The sequence below is a fragment of the Meriones unguiculatus genome, chromosome 18 (assembly GCF_030254825.1).
Source record: "Meriones unguiculatus strain TT.TT164.6M chromosome 18, Bangor_MerUng_6.1, whole genome shotgun sequence".
Lineage (NCBI taxonomy): Eukaryota > Metazoa > Chordata > Mammalia > Rodentia > Muridae > Meriones > Meriones unguiculatus.
Genome location: NC_083365.1, coordinates 32,971,129 through 32,988,999, shown reverse-complemented (window position 1 = coordinate 32,988,999; position 17,871 = coordinate 32,971,129).

The following is a 17,871-nucleotide window of genomic DNA, read 5'->3' as shown; positions in this document are numbered from 1 at the left end:
GTTCCACAAGGACAGTAACAGATCCAAAAAGTCTGGGCATAGGGGTCTTTTCTGAAACTGATACCCCATCCAAGGACCACTCGTGGAGATGCCCTGGAACCCCTGCACAAAGGTGGCTACGGCAGTTCAGTATCCTAATGGGCTCCATAGTAATGGGGACAGGGACTGTCTCTGACATGAGCTGATTGGCCTGCTCTTTGATCACCTCCCCCTGAGGTGGGAGCAGCCTTACCAGGCCACAGAGGAAGACAATGCAGTCAGTCCTGATGAGATCTGGCAGACTAGGATCAGAGGGAAGGGGAGGAAACCCTCCATTATCAGTGGACTGAGAGAGGGACACAGGTGGGAAAGAGGGAGGGTGGGACTGAGAGGAGAGAAGGGAGGGAGGTACAGGGGGGACACAAAGTGAACAAACTGTAATTAATAAAAATAAATATAATTGAAAATATATTAATAGAAGAAATTTCCATGATGAGGACTGAGAGCTTCACTAATCTATGGGTATAGAAACCCAATTTAGAGGGTAATGTGCAACTATGCTTGTTTAGCTGTAAAATAGAGTAGGTTCACTGCTGCAGTCTTGGAGTTCCATAGCCATGAATTCTTGGGCAGATATATCAGCAATACTAGGTATGTGCTTTCTCCAGTGAAGCAGGCCTTAAATCCCACCAGAACAGAGATGGTTTCCCCCATAAAATTCATGCTGCAATTGAACCCATGGGAATATCTTTCCTCCTGATAATGTTTGTAGTTCACAGCTGGGGTAAAACTGTTGATGACTTTTTCTCCAGCAATCTACATAGTACTTTTCAGTATTATGAAAGCTAGCTAGCAGGAGGGAGCACCCTGATCAGAAAAAAAAAAAAATGTGATTTTTTTCCATTTCCTGTAACCTAAAGTCTGTGATGTCTTTAGCTGTAGAATTTTTTTCATCACAGTCTAGTGGGGAACCAAATAAATGGCAAGAGCTTGCATTATTAAATGGTTCCTGGGACACCACTAATCAACAAATCCATGAGAAGTATCCTAAATCTGGTTCTTACGACTTCTAAGAAAAGCATTGTCCCCTGTGTGAGGAAACCCGAGTTAAACTCTTTTATATGAAGCTTATAAAGCAGTAGGTTTTCCTACGGTTTTTTTCAAACAATCTTTGATAGTTAACACAGAAATTCACAACTGATCAGAGTGTAGAGAAAAGGGGTCAGTGGAATGCTCAGCCACAAAGGAGACATCTATGTCACACACACATACACAACTGTCTAAACTTCAGAGACCATCATGGTAGGGAGGTGTAAAGACTGTAGGAGCCAGATGTTGGGGATATCATAGTGAAAGTGTCTTCTGCATATAGCAGGATTACTGCCACTCGTGAACTCACAGATTCTGTGGTTGCCTGCACATGCTCAAGGAAAGAGAGGAGGGCTGACAAGTTAGGCTTCACTCTAACTGAGGAAATACTGACAATTGATGGCTTCTGAGTACGAAAGACTACATTGTCTTTAAAATCAGCCCTGGTCAGTCATTCAAATGCTAGTGTATGGCTTCACACACATATGATCAGAAAAACTGGACTTGGTTGGTTATTAAAAATTAAGTCCAAAAGAGGACACAAAAATATGAGGAGCTGGGAAGGCAAGGATGGATATGAGAGGAGATATATGAAAAAAAAATAGTGTGTGCGGCAGGGACTGGAGCGGTGGATGTGATCAAAATAACATATATTAAATTCTTGAAGAATTAATTAAAATTTTATCTTTACCAGTCACACATCTGATAGAGGGTTAGTATCTAGAATATATAAAGAGCTTAAAAACTGAACATCTAGGTTGTTTCCAGATACTGGTTATTATGAATAAAGCTGCTATGAACATAGTTGAGAAAATGTCCTTATTATATTGTTAAACCTCTTTCAGATATATGCCCAGGAGTGGTATATCTGGATCTTGAGGTCTGGAAACAACATACATTTCCCTCAACTGAAGAATGGATGCAGAATTTGTGTCATATTTACACAATGGAATGCTACTTCACAATTAAAAACAAGGAAATCATGAAAGTTGAAGGCAAATGGATAGAACTAGAAAATATCACCCTGAATGAGGTAACCCAGAAGCAGAAAGACACACAGGGTCCATAATCACTTAAAAGTGGATATTAGCCATTTAATAAGGGATAAACATTCTAAAATCCTAAAGAAGCTAAACAACAAGGAGGGCCTTAGGGAAGAGGCTTAATTCTCATTCAGAAGGACAGACAAGACAGATGATATCCAAAGTAAAAGAAGACAGGGAACAGGACAGAAGCCTTCCACAAAGGGTCTCAAAAGACTCTACCTGGCAGGGTATTAAAACAAAAGCTGAGAGACATAGCCAAACTTTAGGCAGAGTGCAGGGAATCTTATTGAAGAAGGGGAAGATGGAAAGACCTGGAGGAGACTGGAGCTCCACAAAGAGAGCAACAGAACCAGAAAACCTGGGCCCAGGGGCATGTATAGACTACTGAATCAACCACGGACCATGCATGGAGAGGACATAGACCCTCTATGTCCTAGGCAGCTCAGTGTCCATGTGGGCTCTCTAGTAAGGGGAGCAGGGGCAGTCACTGGCATGAACTGTGTTCTGTGTTCTTTGATCACATTCCTCTGTTGAGGTGGCCTTATTATGCCATAGAGAAAGAGGATGCAGCCAGTCCTGGTGAAATCTGATAGGCTAAGGTCAGATAGTAGGAGGGTAGGAGGACTTCCCCTATCTGTGGACTAGGGAAGGAGTATGTGTGGGAAGATGGAGAAGAAGGCTGGGAGTAGATAAGGGAGGGGGCTATAACTGAGATACAAAGTGAATAAACTGTAATAAATAATAATAAACTGAGCAGCAAGAAAACAAATGCTCCAATTAAAAATGGGATTCAGAACTAAGGAGAGAATTCTCAAAAGATGAAACACAAATGTTTGAGAAACACTTAAAAAACATTAGACATCAGGGAAATTCAAATTAAAACCACTTTGTGATTTCATCTTACCGAGTCAGAAAGATCAAGATTAATATGACAAATGACACCACATGCTGGCAAGGATTCAAGGAAAGGGGACCACTTATTTATTGCTGGTGGAAGTCAGACCATTACAACCCATGAAGTCTTCTCAAAAAGCTTAGAATCTATTACCACAAGATCCAGCTATACCACTCCTGAGCATATGGCCAAAGGACTGTTCATCTTACTATAGAAATAGTTGCTCATCCATAGTCATTTCCAGTTTTTAAAAATTTTATTTCTCTCCTTGAGTCTACTTCTGTTTTATGGATGACATATTAATTACTTACTTACATTTGTGGAAACATCCAGGCACCTCTGGAATGATGTCTATTTGACTATGGTGAGGTATATGTTTTCTTTTCTGAAAGCAAGTATTTAGGTGAGAATTTTAGAATTTTTATCATGTTATTTTACGTCTTGGATCATGGGTCTTGCATAGATCATATACGTCTGTGTACGGAGTGCTTCTGCAGAGGGCAGACTGAGGTGTCCGATGTCTTGGAACTGAAGTTGCAGATGGTTCAGTGCATCGATATTGGCGCTGGGAATTGAGCCAGGGTGCACTTGAAGAGGAGCCAACGCTCTGAACCACTGAGCCTTCCTTTCAGCCTCAATGTATTTTATTTTATGACATCAGGCACATGCCGTGTAACGTTGTTACAATTTTTTCTTGCGGTTTTGCTTATCTCTTTATCCCATTTGATATTAAGAAAGTACTGGGTTCATAAAAAGTTTAGGGGCATTCTTTCTTTTGTGTTTTACAAAGTAATTTCAGGAGCATTTAATGCCTTGGTAGAAATCAACAGTGAGATCATCTGGGTCTGGGTTCTTTTTAGTTGGGAACACTTTACTGTTTCTTCTAACTTGTTACAGATTTGCTTAAGTTGTTGTGCTTGCATATCCTCCAAGGGCTTACATATTTGAGCATTTGGTCTCCAGTTGGCAATACTCTTTGTGAGGGATACGGAAGCTTTCGGAGGTGAAGCCTTGCTGGAGGAAGTACATCACTGGAGTAGGCTGTGAGAGTTTATAGCCTTACCCCATTTTCTATTCTCTCTCTCTCTCTCTCTCTCTCTCTCTCTCTCTCTCTCTCTCTCTCTCTCGTGTGTGTGTGTGTGTGTGTGTGTGTGTGTGTGTGTGTGTAAAATGTGATCAGTCAGGTTCCTACTCTGGCACCAAACTTCCATGCTCTTAAAAACATCTCTTCTGGATTTGAAAACTAAAGGAAACCTTTTCTTCCTGAAGTTGCTTTCCATCATGGTATTTTACCATAGCAATGGAAGAGTAATTAACTTACAGCTGTTCCTATCCTCTTGCTTTAATTTCAGTACGTCATCTGTACTCAGAAATGTTTCCATGTCTTTTATATTTTATGATTTATTTAAGATATATATTTTTAATGTCCAAAATAATAATAATGTTATTTCATTGTTTCTTTATTTTCAAGGGTCACCTTTCTTCTCTAATTTTATTAATTTGCATCCTTCTCTTTTTGTTTAGTTTGACAACTGGTTTATTCATCTTGTTTATTTTTTCAAAGATTTTTTTCTTTTTCTTATCATTAAAATTTACCCTTGCTTTATAATTTTCATCTATCTGCTGATTTAGGTGTTGGCTTGCTTTTATTTTCCCAAGGCCCTAAGGTACACTGTTATGTTATTTATCTCAAATCATCTGACTTTTAATGTAGCCAGAGTCTTTCTGGCTTTTCTCTTAGGTCTTCTATCACTGTATCATACCAATAAGGGTATGTGTTTCTTTCTTTAAAACATTTTCAAAATGAAATAGAATTGCATCATTTTCCTGTCTTTCCTTCCTCCTTTCAACTGTTTCCATGTTCCCCCTGAAGTCCATGGCCTATTTTCTTTTGATTATTATTGCTACACAGAAACATATGTATGCATGTGCACAAATTTATAAACACAACCTATTGAGTCTATTTTTGTTGTTTGTGTATGTATAGTTTCAGGACTGACAATAGGATGTATGTTTTCATTTTCACAACACTCTAGAAATTTTAAAATTCCTTCTTGATTTCTATGATGACTCATTTACCATTCATTAGTGTATTGATAAAATTTAATGATTCTGTATATGTTCTGTAGTTTTATCCCATTACCATCTGATAGAATACATTAATTCATTTGCTAAAACTTGCTTTGTGTTCAATGGAATGATGAGCCATAATATTTTATGCCAGTTAAAACTATCTCTTAGGATTATAGAAAAAATTTCCCTCTCAATGTCACTATTAAATCTTCCTAATACTCAAAAAGATATTTTCTGTTGCTAAAGAAAGTAGTAATATTATTAGGCACAATGTTCTGTGCTGTGTAATGAAATGAGTCAACCCTGAGAAGCGCTAGGCCTGAACTCAGTGAAGCCACATTTTCCAAATTTACAAATTGAATGATGCTACAAAACTATGCATAGGTAGTATATTCACTGAAGGACAAAGGGGTAGATTTTAATATACAACCTACCACCTGTATAATTCTGTTATTGTAACAAAGAGGAGTGTTTTAACTTCATATATAAATATTGATAGCCCATTACAGCCCTAGTGCAACAGAAAAACAATATATCAGGGACACAACTTCAAATTGATAATTAGTACTAGGTAAAAATATGCTCAGTAGTCTTAAAAGTATTTTAGAGAACTCCTCTCTTTTTATGTAACCGCACATCTTCTTACTATAATACAGTTAGAACTATATTGTGTGAAAGGGTTAGTACAACAGCAAGGATGGAAAACCAGCTTCCATAACTAAGAAATTTAGAATTCAAATAGTGCCATTCTTCTTTGCCTAAATAATTTCCTTTTGGTATTATATCCATTTAAAGTTACTATTGTCAATATAAAACTGATAAGTACATGGATTAAGTTTTGAATACAAAAATGTTAATATATGTGACCCACATAACAGAAATTACTTGGATGTCTTTAATAAATAAGAGAACATTGATAACACACCTTTGAGAAACACTACTCTAATGCACTTATGCAACAGAGATTTCAGCTCTTAGATTTCTCATGTAAAGTACTACGTAATCTCTGAAATAGCAACATAAGAACGAATACAAAAATGGTCATAGCAGAATTTGGGATTTTTTTTTCAAGCACAAAAGTTCAGAGCAAGTTTCATATCAACTTGGAAAAGAAACAAAAAATGCTATTATTTGATGAATAAATAGATGCTTGAAGAGTCTGGGAACAGCTCACATGAGATCTTCCATTTAAATAAGCACAATGCTTATTTTCAAAAACATTCACTTTATGGGTATACACATAGAGCCTTTTTTTTTACCATACCATTGATAGTAATCCTTTTACTGCGTGTTAATCTGTGACCAAACACAGACATGTATCCAGTGTTTACACAGATGTCTGGGACGGGAGGCCCAGGGCAACAGTTGATTTTGAGCTCCTTCTTCAATGGAGACAATATCTTGTTTAACATGGCAACCAAGGGGTTGTAAATCATGCCATCGTAGGTCCTTAATGACTGTATTGAATTTTTTCCACATGAAATTTCTAACACAATAAATTATCAGAGTTGTCCATTTAGGAGCCAGGTTATAGTTATGAGATAATTAATATACTTATCATTTAAGTCCAGAAGTGGTTCACATGATTTCTGTCAGCTGAGCTTCAATAATTCCCAAATTACAGCTTGAGGCAAATATCAAAATTGTCCCAGGCAAAGGACTCTCCTGAGCAATCTGCTGATATATTACAATATTTTGAAATAGATTTTTATCTGTTTTTCAAAAACTAAGAAATAACTCTTGATCATGTAGATTCATTCTGATTAACAGCGGAAAGACAAAACACCAAGGTTCTCAATCTTTTTCATTATTGAATTTCTGTTGTTGTTGTTCAGTTGTACGCTAAAGTTTTCACAGTCAAATAAATCTAGATGCTACTGCTGCCAATTCTCATTTTGATTTGGATGATAATGCTGATGATGATGGTGATAATGAGTGGATGATGAAAAAAGTGGATTGTGAAAGAAGAAATTATGGGAGGGCCTACTTTCCTTTTGTCAATATGTGGCACATGCTACGACTATTACCTAATATCTTAACTAGTGAGTAAACAGAAAGAAATTTTAAAACTAAGATGAGTGGGAAGGGTAAAATATATAAAGATGAGTCCCTAAAATAAAATAGATAAAAACTTTACATAATAATTAGATGTTCAAGTAGAAAATTCAGTCACATACTCATAGGTACATCCTTATTTGCATATTACAAGATGCTAGAAAGTTACTTAAAATATAATACATTACATTTGTGTGTGTGCGCTGCATAGTTAACTTGTTAGAAGATGAAGTAGTAGCATGTGTTATACCAGCAGTAGAGTGTTAGAATAACTTTAAAAATTGTTTCTGTTTCTGACTTTTGGCTTCCTTTTATATTCTACTTCAGAAAAGGTTTGAAACAACTAAGGGTATACAAGCTGATGCCTCCTCTCAAGTCATGAAAACCATCTTCCAAAGCATGGTAAAAATGGAAACAAAATTAAATAAGTATGTCTGGATACACCTGCCACTATTCAAGACAGTTTGGACTTACGTCAAATAAGGACTCAAAAAAGTTTTTATTTTCTCAAAAAAAAAAAAAAAAAAAAAAAAAAAAACAAAAAAAAACACTTGCTTTTAAGAGATTACAGGGCAAACTGAAAAACTTTATCAGCAGTAAAATTATCAAAAAGTCCTCATTTGAATCACAGGAGTAGCTATGTATACAAATAAGTTAATAGTGGGATTTTAACTAGAAAATAACTTCCCATATAAATCATAAGGCTTGCGTATTTTTCACCTAGGGAACACATTATTTTAAAGGACCGTTTTCATTAAAGTAGCCCCTCTTCTCTCCAAGACAAGTGCGGAGTCTCTGAACAACCTTCCTGTGTCTGCCAGAGGCTTCTCTTAAGACCTGATGTGTTTGGCATAACTGCACATGCTCTTCCTGTTTAGGAATAATTGTAAAACGTGCAGACATCGTCAGTGAAACCCTTTACCGAGAAACTTCCCTGGCCTCATCCGCTTAACACATATTCTTTAAGTGCCTATGTGATAAATAGCATGTGGTTCCTTATCCTTGTGCCTTAGCAACTAGGATAAAGAACTAATAGGATGAATTGGCCTCCAAAGTGATGAGTGGGAAAGAAAGAAACTGGATTGCTAATCACAGTTCAGAATGTAGCCTAATGAGTGAGTACAGTAAAGGCTTGTTAACTCAAAATTTGTCTTGCCTACAAGAAGTATAGAATGAAGATGGAACAGAGATTGAGGGAATGGTAAACCAATGTCGGGCCCAACTTGAGACCCAACCCATGGGCAAGAGCCAACCCCTGACACTATTAACAATATTCTACTATGCTTGCAGGAGCCTAGCAAAACTCTCTCATCCATCAGGTTATGGAAACAGATTCAGATACCTGCAATATAATCGGCAGAGCTTAGGGAGGTTTTTTTTTTGAAAAGCAAAAAGAAGGATAGAAGAAGCAGAATGGGTCAAGGCCACCCCAAGGAGACCTACAGAGTAAACTAACCTGGAACCATGGGGAATCACAGAAACTAAACGACCAACAGAGAACATGGATGGATGTTGGACCTAGACCCCCTACACATATGTAGCAGATGATATGCAGCTTGGTCACCATTTGGGTTCCCCGTGTGCACTGTCTCTGACTCTGTTGCTTGCCCCTGGATTACTTTCCCCTTGCTGGACTGCCTCCTCAGGCCTCAGTGGAAGAGGATTCACTTAGTCCTGTTGCTATGTGAGGTGTCTAGGTAGATTGGCACTCCTTGGGAGCCTTCCCTTCTCTGAGAAGAAAGAGAGGAATCATTGTGGAAAGGACATGATGGTGGGACTAGGAGGAGAGGAAGCTGTAATCAGGCTGTAAAGTGATTTAATAAATAAATAATTACAATAGTCTGAAAAAAATGCACTTTTGTTCTAATCTGGAAAGGATAAATTCTAATTAGTTTATGTATTCAAATAATCAGTGTTCTGTGTCTGTAATTTAGAAATGATTTTTCATAAAATGTTCTTAAGACTAAGCAGATATGGATATATTCTTTCTCAATCATTAAACTACTTATGAACCTTTAAACTCAAGTTTTGTATCTTAAAAATTAAGAGTAGGCTATTGATTTGTACATATGGTAATAGTGTGACTATAAAGGCAAATATATTAAAAATGTTTACCATGTTGTTTACTTTCAGTAAATGGGTTTATTATTGTTATTATGAGTTGTTTATTATTATTTTAATTTGTTTCATCTTCCAGTATTAAACAATAAAAATTTAATGTATTGTGTGAATTAAAAAGAAAACAACACCTTCACTGAAATATTATTTTCAATATTTTATATTTTTAAAGTTGCCCTTGTCTGGGTCATAGAAGATGAGCAAGACATCAGTGAAGTTAATAGCAGTAGAAGAAAATCTGTTTGGGAAGAAAGAGAAGAGCATATGTAAATCTACTAAACTGAAACAAGAATAAAAAATTATGAGACTTGGAGTTGGTAAGATTGGGAGAGGATTAGGCAAACCAGAGAGGAAGAAGGGACCTTGTCATAAAGCTTTAAATATTGATCTAAAGACAACAACAACAAAAAAAACTTACATTTTCCTTCATAATTAAAAGAAAAAAAACAATAGAATGGACAATGCCTGATCATATGCAAATAACTTGGTAGAATAAATCAACATAATATTTGAATAAGATCATAATACTAAGCAGGCATCTGTTACTGATTTCAACACTACCACCTAATCAGAATGAGCAGCCTACTGTTATTCTGTCCATTTTATAGATAAGGAAAGCAAGAGATCAGCAAGGTAGAAAATTAATTAAATATAATTTCTGCGTCTTTCCCCTGAGAGAACAGAAGCAATAAGGTTTCAATTCACGGTCCTAAAATGCATTGGAAATATAGTAGAAAAATATATTTGACATATATTAGTATCACATAATCTATTATATCAAATTATGTATGATTAATTTTATGTTAATTTTTGTGAAATAATTTTGTACCACTCTGAGAATATCTTGTAAATTTTTACAATAGTGTTATATGTTGGATAAAAATTAACACCTGCTCATTATATCCAGGGCCTTTGTCCACAGATGAGCATTCATGTTGAATTTAAGCTCACTGCAGAGAGAAAAAGAAATATACAAATATAAAGCAGTTGTAGAATGAAGGGTGGATAAATGACAGGTACTCTTGGGTTTCAAACCCAACTTAGATTCTTCCTAGATGTGCAGACCATAGATGAGGCACTTAATAGTTCTAAATACACGTTGCAGAAAGATAATAATAATAATAATAATACTTAATGGGCTTGCTATCCAAAGTGTCAGAAAGTTAATTAATAAAAGATGATGATTAACAGTAAAAATACAAACAAATAAATGAGACTTCTTTTCCCTCTGTGTTACTCTATAGCTGTATTTTCTAAAATGTATTCTGGGAATCACTAAATGTGTGGAATTTAAATAGCTATTACAAGAAAAGATGTTTACTGTGACCACTGTGGTAAACCAAACTGGGGGATGTTCAGAGTACATTCCAATCAAGCAAAATCTGGAGCCCCACTGCAGCCTTTCTTCCCAGCTAGGAGGGGTGCAACCATACACCACAATGATTCAGAGTAGCTCAGGTTTGCCACTTGGGTTGTTTAGATAATAATCTTATCTAACAATTATTAATTACATAAGTACTAGATTAAATCACCTGTATATTTCCAACATAAGTTTTATTATTAATACTCTATCGAATGTTTCTGTAGATCTAATTACCCATTTTTCCCCTGAGGTTGTAAGAATAATTTATATTTTTTTAATTTTATGGACAAAGGTTTCTACCTACAGTTGCTTATGAGCTCCGTGTAAATGCCTGGTGACTACAGAGGACCGGAGATGGTGACAGGTGCCTCAGAACTGGAGCTGTCGATGATTGTGCCCACCACGCTGGGGCTGGGAACTGGTCCTCTGCAAGTGCACCTGGTGAGTCATCTCTCCAGCCTCTTTCCCTAAGATTTTTTTTTTTTGGCTTCTTGTTTCCTTTTGTGGAACTCACAATTCAAGAAGGTGTTTGCTAATGGAGGATGGTGTGCTTCTTCTTCCTCATAAAAAGTAATGTGATAATATAAGTTGGGTGTAGTAGTTCATAACGCCTTTCCCTCTCCCAACTCCTTGAATATCCTACACACCTCCCTAGCTACGTGACTTTATTCCACATAAAACATAGGTCTGTTTTGTGTTGGTCTACTGCTCCTGAGAATGGTGCGTGCCTTGTGGTGTGTTGCTCCATTGGGGGCAGGGGGGTAAGCAAACCTAATATTACTTTTCCCAGCATGTCTGAATTGCAAATAACTTCTTTTTTAGGGGTGGTATTTACCACTTTTCCATCTCAGAGCTAGTAATATTTTTTTTCTGCTTTGAAATTGTGCAGGTCTTGTGTGACTTTTATCCCAACACTTAAGAGGCTAAAAAAAGGTTAAATGTAAATTCAAGAACGTTCTTAATTTCATTACAAGACTACTCTTTCCAAAAATAAGAATGAGAGAGAGGGAGAAGGAATGGAGAAGAGGAGGAAACAGAGAAGCAAGAAGAGAGAAAGGGAGAGAGGGGACACGGTTGATATTCACATAAGGATAGATGCCTTGTATTGGAGCTTTTCCAGGCCTGCTCTACAGAATCCTTAAAAATAATTTATCTATCATGGGGATCAACACACGGTAAGTATATAATAAATAATAGTTATTATAGCATCTAACTTTGAAAGTTCTGGGTTAAATAGATGCATCATGTTTTGTGTTAAATGATTTCCCAATTACTCAATTTAATGGCTATCTGAGATTACCTTCATGCCAATGCTGTTCTATTTTATAGCACTTCAAAGCCTCAATGATTAATAGTGACCACTTTGGCATCTTTGTCCCCACCCCACCTTCCTTGAGAAAATTAATGAAATGTAAAAACCATCTTGGCTAAGAGCCATGAAACGTTATTCAGAGGGCTCACCACATTGTAAAATAAGGTCTACCTCTGCTCACAAAGTTTCCCAGCTGGCCACTTCATAACTGAGCCACTCTGATCTAGCCCTCTGTATTCAGCCTGGTTTGCAGCCAAGTATTTTATCAGTATGATTAAAGGACAGAGTCATTAGCTAAGTTTGCAGACATTAGCCAACAGGCAGGGGCCTGCCATTTGACTTCCAAATATAAATATACTCATGAGCCAGTCTGGTGTATGAATAACAGAGAGTTAATAGCATGTCATCATGCTATGTGGTCAGAACCACATAATGTGTTCATTGCTTGATGTGCTCTATAATAAAACAGATCTCTACAATGAGATCTCCAGAACTGACATCCAAGACTGGATTTGTTCCTCTCCTCTTACAACCTGTGACTATCTCAGTCCTATCATGTTACATAATGAGCTCATCTGTAAAACCTTGCAAAGACAACTGCCCACTTAACTTCCCAGAATTCCTGGAGTATAGATTTACTATGAGCAAATGCAGGCTGTGAACCACTCATTGTTATACAGAGTACATTGTTTGATTTTACTTCTCACTTCTCTACCATGACCCAGAACATTATATGTGGGTTTTATTCGTTTAATAATAGATGCTAACCAGAATGTATTAAAGCTGTAATTCCTGAAAATTTTCTGCCTGGAAGTGAAAAATATAATTCTTCACAGTAAGAGGCAGTATAATAGAAGCTAGCTATAGCAGCCCATGCTTACAGTTCCACCATTGAAGAGGCAAGAACAGGAGGATTGCCACAAGTATGAGGCTATTCTGGACTGTACAGTGATTTCCAAGTCAGCCTGCAACTAAAGTGTGAGACACTACCTGCCCCTAAAACTACGTGATAAGCTAATAAGCAATTCCTCTCACATGTGTAGAAAATATCAGTCTGAGCCTTATAACCGTGGATAAATCCTGTGATCCCTGAATTCTTCATCTTCAAAGTAGGTATATATTTTTTTCCTCTATTATGAGAATTAAATGTTATGTGATATTGAAAAACAAGTTATAAAGCTGGAAAACATCCCACAGATGACATAATTATTCTTTCCATGTATCTGAATACTCACAGTTTTTGCAATGTGCAAAATATGGACTTTAAAAATCTTTATAATTACCATTTATGCTCCTCTCAGGCTGGCTGTATTTCATATTCCATTCAAAAAGTCATTTCACTTGGATCTTAGTAGAAAAATTAAAACCAGGCCACAGAGAAACTTAGCATGCCATAAAACGTTGTGCAAAGGTCTGCTCTACTCAAATCCATTCAACACTAACAGACTCCCATTGAACATAGGGAGAACTCTGCTAGTTGATAAACTAAAACTGAGATATGGTGGCTATATTCTTATGACTCTAACTCATGGTATTTTTTTTTACTTTGATTTTATGAAAAAATACTTTTGCAATAGAGAGTGTTTGTTTACTTGTATATAATTTAAATCTGTTTTGTTGGTCTTTTCGATTTTGGTTTTCGTTTTTGTAGCTAAGGCTGACTTTGACCTTATGGCGATCCTCTTGCTTCAGTCTCCTGCCTCTGAGATTACAGACCTGGGTTATCATCCCTTGTCTGGGTAGTATTGCTATTGCAGCAGAGTTCTTCTATGACAAAAAGAATATAATCACCACCATTCAAGAACTCTTAAATGCTGCCTTAGTTAGGGATACTATTGCTATAATAAAATACCATGTCAAAAGAAACTTAGGGAGGAAAGGATTTATTTGGCTTTACTTCCACATCACCATTTATTACTGAAAAATATCAGAATAAGCACTCAAACAGGACAGGATCTTGGAAGTAGGAACTGATACAGAATCCGTGAAAGTGTGTTGCTTATTGGCTTGCTCCTCATGGCTTGCTCCACCTGTTTTTTTAACAGAATCCAGAATCATCAGCCCAGGGATGGAACCACCCACAATGGGCTAGGCTCCATCAATCAGTAATTCAAAAAATGTCTTACAGCTGGATCTTAAGGAAGCATTTTTTCTCAACTGAAGTTCCCTTTTTTCAGGTGACTCTTGCTTGTGTCAGGATGACAAAAACAAACAAACAAACAAAAAACAAAACACTTTCTCTTCTAAAAGATTTAGTGTATCTGGTATTCTGTTGAGGTCTTTGATCCACTTGGACTTGAGTTTCGTGCAGGATGAAAAATGTGGGTCTATTTGCATTTTTCTACATGTTGACATCCAATTAGACCAGCACCATTTGTTGAAGATGCTATCTTTTTTCCCACTGTATGGTTTTCACACTTTGTCAAAAATTGAGTATCCATATATGTGTGGGTTTATTTTTGTGTCTTTGATTTAATTCCATTGATCAAAGAGTCAATTTATATGCCAGTACCATACAGTTTTTATTATTATTTCTCTGAAGTATAGCTTGAAGTCAGAGATGGAGATAGTGCCAAAAGTTATTTTGTTTTATAGGATTGTTTTAGCTATTCTGTTTTTTTGTTTGTTTGTTTGTTTGTTTGTTTTTCCAAATGAAGTTTAGAAATATTCTATTAAGGTCTATAAAATAACTGTGTTAGTATTTTGTTGGGAATTACATTGACTCTGTATTGCTTTTGGTAAGATGGCCATTTTCATTATGTTAATCATACATTTCCACTAGCATGAGATATCTTTTTATTTTCTGATATCTTCTTTCTTTAGAGACTTTAAGTTCTTGCCATAGAGGACTTTCACTTGCTTGGTTAGAGTTATACCAAGATACTTTATATTATTTGTGACTATTGTGAAAGGTGTAGTTTCCCTAATTTCTTTCTCAACCTGTTTGTCATTTTTATACAGGAGGGCAACTGATTTTTTTTAATTAATCTTGTGTTCAACTGAGTTTATCAGCTGTAGGATTTCTCTGGTGGAATTTTTGGGGACACTTATATATACTGTCATATCATCTTCAAATATCAATATTTTGACTTCTTCCTTCCTGCTTTGTATCTTCTTAATCTCCCTTTAGTTGTCTTATTGTACTAGCTAAAACCTCCAGCTCATTGGCAAAGGAGACGACTTCCTGAACAGAACACCAACAGTGCAGGCTCTAAGATCAAGAACTAATAAATAGAACTTGTTGAAACAAAAAAAAAAAAATCTGTAAAGCAAAGGATACTATCAATAGAATGAAACAACAGTCTGCAGACTGGGAAAAGAAATTCACCAGTCCTACATCTGACAAAGGCCTATTATCAAAATATGTAATGAACTCAAGAAATCAAACACCGATAAACACAATAACTCAATTAAAAATGGGACAAAGAACTAAACAAAGAGTTCTCAACAGAGGAATCTGAAATGTCTGAGAAGCACAAAAAGAAATTATCAACATCCTCAGTCATCAGGCAACTGCAATTCAAAATGACTCTGAGATTCCATCTTACATCTGTCAGAATGGCTAAGACAGAAATCTCAAGTGACAGCACATGCTGACGAGGATGTGCAGAAGGGGGAACCCTCTTTCATTACTGGTGGGAGTGCAAACTTGTGCTACCACTTTGGAAATCAAACTGGTGCTTTCTCAGACACTTGGGAATAGCTCTACCTCAAGACCCAGATATAGCATTCCTGGTCTCCACCCATACAAGAAGGGCACTTGCTCAACTATGTTCATAGAAGCTTTATAGGTAATAGCCTGAATCTGGAAACAACTTATATATCCATTAACTGAATAATAGATGAAAAAAAACTGTGTCACATTTACACTTAATATTAGTTAGGTATAAAAAAAAACAAAGAAATCATGAAATTTGCAGTTAGATGGATGGAACTAGGAAAGATCATCCTGAGTGAGGTAACCCAGACCCAGAGAGACACACATGGTATATACTCATTTATAAGAGTTATTAGTCATACGGTACAGAATAAACATACTACAAGGCACAGACCCAATGAATACAAGTAACAAAGAGGATCCAAGGGAGGATGCATAAATCTCACTGGGAAAGGGGAAATAGAATAAACAGAGGTAATGGTCAAAGAAAGGGAACAAGGTAGGAAAGGAAATACAGAAAGATATGAGGGTGGAGATCATAGCTGCGGAGAACAGAGGAAAGATGACAGGAGGCCTGTAGAAAAAAAAGAGAAACTGAGGGTGGGGGCATCTCTATGACAAGCTGGAGACCTAAGTCAGGGTAAGCTTCTAAGAGGATATAAGGGGGGACTCAAGCAGAAACTCCTAGTAGCAGAGGCCATGGAAACTGAAGAAGTCTTCCTCTAAGTAGACAAATCTCCAAGTAGAAGGAGGGGAACAACAACCCATGACAAAACCTTCAACCCTAATTTACCCTACCTACAAGCTGTGCAGGGATAAAGTTAGAGCAGAGACTGAGGGGATGTCTGACCAATGCCTGGTCCAACCAAAGATCCACCCTATGGGAGAATGCCAACCCCTAACACTATGAATAATACTCTGCTAAGTCTGCAGACAGGAGCCTATCAGAGTTGTCTTCTAAGAGGCTCTACCCAGCAAGGCCTCAAAACAGATGCTGAAACTTACAGCCAAACATTAGACAATGGTTAGGGAGTCTTGTGGAAATGTGGGAGGACAAAGAAAAGGATCTGAAGATGACTGGAGCTTCACTAAAAGACCAACAGAACCACGTAAAAAGCCCAGAGGGCCTTGCAAAGACTGAAGCATCAACCAAAGACCAAGCATGGACTGGACCTAGACCCCAAAACAAAACGTAACCAATGGACAGCTTTTCATGTGGGTCCTCAAATAAGGAAAGTGGGGACTGCATCTGACTTTCCAGCTAGCTTTCTGATCACTTCCCCCTGGTGAGACTGCCTTGCCAGGCCACAAGGGCAGAGGACATGCTCAGTCTTTATTAGACTTGACAAGCTGGGGTGGAGAGGAAGGGGGCTCCCTTTTTCTGAGGAGTAGCAGAGGGGTAAGGGGAAGGGAGGAAGGATGGGGCTGAGAGGTGAGTGTGACGGGGCTATTTCCAGGATGTAAAGTGCAAATAAATCTATTTTCAATAAAAGAAAAGATCATTCTGAGTGAAATATCCCAGAAGGAGAAAGACAAACATGGGATATACTCACTTATATAGACCTATAAGATATGATAAACATAATGAAATCTATACACCTAAAAAAGATAATCAATTGAGCAGACATGGGGTAAGATGATCAATCCTCGTTTAGAAAGACAGATGGGATGGGCATTGAACGTATGACACAAGTCTACTGAGCGCATCTGAAAGACTCTAACTAGCAGTGTTTTCAAAGCAAAGACTCATGACCAAACCTTTGGCAGAGTACAGGGAATCATAAGAAAGAAGGGGAGTTCGTCTGATGGGGAAAGGATAGGAGCTCCACAAGGACCAAATATATCTGGGCACAGGGTCTTTTCTGAGACTGACATTCAACCAAGGACCATGTATGGATATAACCTAGAACCTCCACTCAGATGTAGCCTGTGGTAGCTCAGTAACCAATTGGTTTCCCAAAGTGAGGGGAACAAGGACTATTTCTAACAGGATCTCAATGAGTGGCTCTTTGGTCTCTCCACCCCCGAAGGGAGGAGCAGTCCTGTTAGGCCACAGAGGAGGGCTTTGCAGCCAGTCCTGAAGATACCTGATAAAACAGGATCAGATGAATGGGGAGGAGGTCCCCCCTATCAGTGGACTTGGAAAGGGGCACGGTGGAGATGAGGGAGAGAGGGAGGGACTGGGAGGGAATGAGGGATCAGGACACGGCTGGGATACAGAGTTAATAAAATGTAACTGATAAAAAAATAATAATAATAAAATAAATTAAAAAAAAGAAAAAA